The sequence below is a fragment of the Cucurbita pepo genome, chromosome LG08 (genome assembly GCF_002806865.2).
Source record: "Cucurbita pepo subsp. pepo cultivar mu-cu-16 chromosome LG08, ASM280686v2, whole genome shotgun sequence".
In the NCBI taxonomy this organism is placed as follows: domain Eukaryota; kingdom Viridiplantae; phylum Streptophyta; class Magnoliopsida; order Cucurbitales; family Cucurbitaceae; genus Cucurbita; species Cucurbita pepo.
This window is the reverse complement of record NC_036645.1, coordinates 5076978-5081803: the sequence shown is the minus strand read 5'-3', so window position 1 is coordinate 5081803 and position 4826 is coordinate 5076978. Positions and strand designations below refer to the sequence as shown.

At 41.2% G+C, this 4826-nt stretch overlaps 1 long non-coding RNA gene across 1 annotated transcript; it reads left to right on the top strand.

Annotated features, from left to right (window-relative positions):
* The first annotated feature begins 1151 nt into the window (after positions 1–1151).
* LOC111801061 lies at positions 1152–1827 on the top strand. Its single transcript, XR_002816074.1, has 3 exons — positions 1152–1257; positions 1349–1429; positions 1630–1827. It is a non-coding gene; the product is annotated as an uncharacterized LOC111801061 (long non-coding RNA).
* The last annotated feature ends 2999 nt before the right edge of the window (positions 1828–4826 follow it).

Here is a 4826-nt window from a genome sequence, read left to right as displayed (position 1 = left end):
TATCGCTGGTGGACACGTGGTCGTCGAAAAAACTCCATCACTCTTGGTAGAATGCAAAATTCGATTAATAGTTAGATTTCTTCCTATTTTCTCTTTTTCATTTCTTTTAAAATAGAATCCAAATTGATATGGTCTCTTCGGCAAAGTTATAGATCGTGATTCAAAATATATCTCGATATTTTTTTTTTCGAATTTTACTTAAAAAAAGAACAAAGATATATGCGTTGGAAGTTCGCTTATCGTTCTTGGACGATTCTTAGATTTCTGCTTTCGTATCGAGTTTTTGGCCAAACTTCTTCACGGTTCCAATGGAGAGTTGCTCTTAGATGAATATATCGAGATTTTAGAACTCAATTCATTCAATAAGAACTCAAATATGAAGAGGTTCATTTAAGAATCTTACCTCGCGAGATCTCGAATCTTAACGGAAATAGAGCGTCGACAACCCGATCCTATTTGTCCTTCCAAGAAGGGGGTCTTTTCCGGTGGTGGTCCGGCAAGTACTCCGGTGGCTTATTTTTCTTCTCTCATTTTTTTCTTTCACACTTTTCTTTTCTTTTGTAGGTGATGTGATTGGGTCCTTAGACCCTTATAATAGTTGGAGGGGCAAAATGACTCGTTTGCCCCTCTGTTGGCTTTGACCTATTTTTTTATTTTTTTATTTTTTGGTGTCACAAACTCTCCCCTCCTATAAACTCTCGTCCCTAAGAGTTGACATCCCTAAAACCGAATACTTTATGGAAAGTTTAAAATCTAATTTTACCTTTAAAGTCAAACACTCAAGATTTTATTGAGGATCTTAGAGACCAAAATCCAAGATGAGGTAGAAGAGAAAAATGATTAGAAATAAAAGAAAACTTAAGAAAAATATAAAAGAAAAATGATAGAAAATTAGAAAGATGGTCAAGGTCAACCCTGAGGGTAACTTGGTCATTCTATCCTCCCATCTCATTAAGCACATGAAATTGAGGTTAGTAACATATCATTTAAAAGAAGAAAAAGAAAAATAAAAGGGAAAAAGAAAAGAAGGAAAAAAAGGGGGAAATGAAAAGAATAGAAAAGGCAAGAGAGAGAGAGGAAAGTTTTAGAGAGAGGAAGAAAGTTTTAGAGAGAGAGAATGGTAGGTAACCGCCGCTCCTGCCACGAGGAGTTTGGTTTCGATCGAGCCTTCTTCATAAAATCTTCACAGAACTTAGGGGAGAACATTCTTGACTCTTAAATCGTCCAAAACCGTCAAGAAACGAGGAAAATCTAAAGGTAAAGTTCTTGGATCTAGATTCTCGGATTTCCTTCAGATCTATGAGATATAGTAAGAGTTAGAACCTGAAATTTGAGTATGTTAATGTAGGGAGGATTACGCTCAAAACCTGTGAACGAAATTGTAATCGATTCAAATCAGAAATGGGAGTTTCGGCGTTCGTCAAAGGAGGTAGGTATTGATGTTTCTTGTCATCTTCGGTCTAAAATAATTATCTCGGGGATTAGAAATAAGTTACAAGAAAACACCTACCTAAAGATGAATATTCGCTCTACAATTCTCGTGAAGAAACCATGTTGATATGAGTTAAGTAGAAAGAAATATGAAAATGCAAAGAAAATGAAAAAGCAATCGTATCCTGGAAATCGCAGGAGAAAGGAGAACGCAGACAACGACTAGGACACGTGTTAGGCGGAGAAGGAGGCTGCGCTTCACCGGAGAAAGAGGGACACGTGTCAAGCATCTATTGGTGAAGAAAATCAAAGAAATACTTCGTGTTGGGCAGGATTAGAAGGCCAATGGCCGGCTACTCGAGTCCGCGACCCGATGACCCGCGAGCTACCCGAACCACCGACCCAGCTTCTGTTGCCACGCATTAGCATAAATGAATTTGAATTTCCAGTGCATTCTTCTGGTTTCAAACCAACGACCTCGACCTCGGTTGATCGTTCAATGGGCGCCACATGGCAACACCTCAGCGCGCGTCTTCCTTCCCTTATGCGTCCGTATGCGTGCGTGGCCGTGCGCGTGTAATACTTTTCCAGGCGCGTGAGGTGCTGTTTTCAGCCTGTTCGACTTCTGTTTTTCAAAATTTCCTCCCAATTCCAACACTAATTCTATTTTTTATATGAAATAGGACTTAAATGGGAAAAATCAGTATTTGTGGACACACTATTGGTGTAGAAACGCTAAACGAAGAACACGTGTCAATCAGGTAAGTCACCAACACTGAACTTTAGGAAGAAATACTTGTAGAAATCGCTTGGTTATGCATGCATGCTAGTTTAATTACCTTAGGTTGTAGCTTTCCATGATTGAATGTAGGTAATTTGTTTGTTAAGAGTATGGATGTAATATGTGAAGTATTATGAGAATTATCTAAGTAGTGCAATTTTGTTTTAAGCTTCCGCTTTATATGTATATGTTTAATTCATGTTGAAAGGAAGATGGGAACTTGTGAACTCTGCGGTCTGGGAGCAAATGAATGTATTGACCCGTTGAGCATGTATGATTACCTTGCATTAATTTTGTTTGATGATGCTGGATGATAGTTGTGTACACACTCAGTTAGTTTCTATGTTCCACATATATGATAAAGTCTAGGGATCTGTGGTTAGAGTGACAAGTTACTAAGTATAGACCTAACCTTTCCCTAGGAGCCTAAGAAACCACCACGGCATACAAGCCACCTCTAGAGTACCCTTGGGCTACTTGTGTGTGATTGGTGTTATAGCTTTGTGGGAGACCAATGGGATCCTGATCAGGACTCGATTGCTCGATAGCCATATTAGCATAGGAAACGGGAGACCCATGTCGTAATTGACCATTTAGCTGGATGGGATAGGGGAGGTAGCCCTCCCAAATACAAGGGGATTACCATGGGACTAGGGGGGTTGCAGCTCACCTCCTAGGTAAGAAACCAGGTAGTTTCATAGTCATGTCGAGGTAGCTACTCGTAGTGCACCAGTCCAACACAGGTTGACATAAGGGAACTCTTGGGGTATAAATGAAAGGACGAAGAACCAAAGAAGCCCCAAGAGTCAAGTTCCAAGGGGCAAGCCCCAAGGAGCAAGTTCCAAGGGGCAAGCTCTAAAGAGCTAAGACTAGAACCAGATGTCCTAGAGCCAAAGAGAAGTCCGTGGAAATTTGTTAAGCTTAGGATGCGATGAGAGCCTACAAGTAGGTGGCTTACTGAGTATAATTTTTATACTCATTCCTTTCTACTCCTTTTTTTTCATGTACCGGTCGAGGTGGAGGAGCGTTTGAGAGCTATGTGGTCGTTCCGGAGCGTCAGTCCCTTATCGGTCATTTAGAGTCTTTTGTATTTCATTTTATATTTGTAATTCCTTTTGTAATATTTTCGAAACAAATCTTCTCCTTCTTTTACTCTAATTGAAGGGTAATTTTATCTTTTACTTTTCTTTCTGTTTCTTTCCTTTTTGTTTGTTTTTTATTTCGTCTTTTGATTCACAGTTTGATTTTTTAAGCCTCGAAAATCGGGTCGTGACAACATCTCTTGGAAGAGTTTGGGATATGCTCTTCTCACATCTTCTTCTCATTCCCAGGTTACCTCCTCATCCCGATGGTTATCCCATGAGACCTTCACTAAGGGAATAACTTTGTTGCGCAATCGCCTAGTGCCTCGAGCAAAAAATTTCTAGGTTTCTCATCATCAGACAGATCTTCCTGAAGAGGAAGCGTTTCATGTTCAATCACATGGGTAAGGTTTGGAGTGTACTTTTGCAGCATGGACACGTGGAACACGTTGTGTACGGCGACAAGGTTCGATGGTAGGGCAATTTTGTACGCCACAATCCCAGCTCTCTCTAGAATCTCGAAGGGGCCTATGATCCTTGGGCTCAGCTTTTCCTTCTTTCCGAACCTCAACACCCCCCTCATAAGGGTAACCTTCACAAACACATGGTCATGCACCTCGAATTTGAGGCCCCTTCTATGCAAATATATATAGCTCTTTTGTCGGCTCTATGCGGTGAGTATTCTCTATTTGATTTCTTGCACCGCTGTGTTGGTGACCTGAACCAACTTTGGTCCCAGTAGTTGCTGCGTGCCTACCTCTTCTCAAAACACTGGTGTTCGGCACCTACGCCCATACAGTACCTTGAAAGGGGCCATCCTGGATGGTCGCTTGATAACTGTTATTGTAGGCAAATTCCATCAAAGGTAGATGTTCATCCCAACACCCAGAGAAATCTATGACACAGGCTCGCAACATATCTTTTAAGATCTGATTCAACCTTTTGGTCTGTCCGTCTGTTTGAGGATGAAATGTTGAACTAAACCTTAACTGGGTTCCTAGTGCTTTCTAGAGACTTTTCCAGAACTGAGAGGTGAACCTGATGTCCCGGTCTCATAAGGGACACTGGTACCCCATGCAAGCGTACTACATGTCCCGGTCTCATAAGGGACACTGGTCCCCATGCAAGCGTACTATCTCCCTGATTTATAATTGAGTTCATCGATCCACTCGATACGTTGACTTGACTGGAATGAAGTGGGCCATCTTGGTTTACCTGTCTACTACCCAAATTATGTTGAAATCCGTATTGGTCTTTGGAAAACTGGAGATGAAGTCCATACAAAATACTTTCCATTTCCACTGAGGAACATTCAGGAGCTGTAGCAATCCTGCTAGGCACTGTCTCAGGGCCTTCACTTGCTAGCAAGTCAAGCAATGACTTCTGAAATCCAAATCCTGATGCATTTTTGTACTTCAAGGGTGGAACATATAAGATGTATCATGGGCTTCAGTCATAATATCTTTCATGATTTTCTCGTATCGAGGAACGCACAAGCAGTCTTGCCACACAGGCCCCCGCCGGAGGAGATA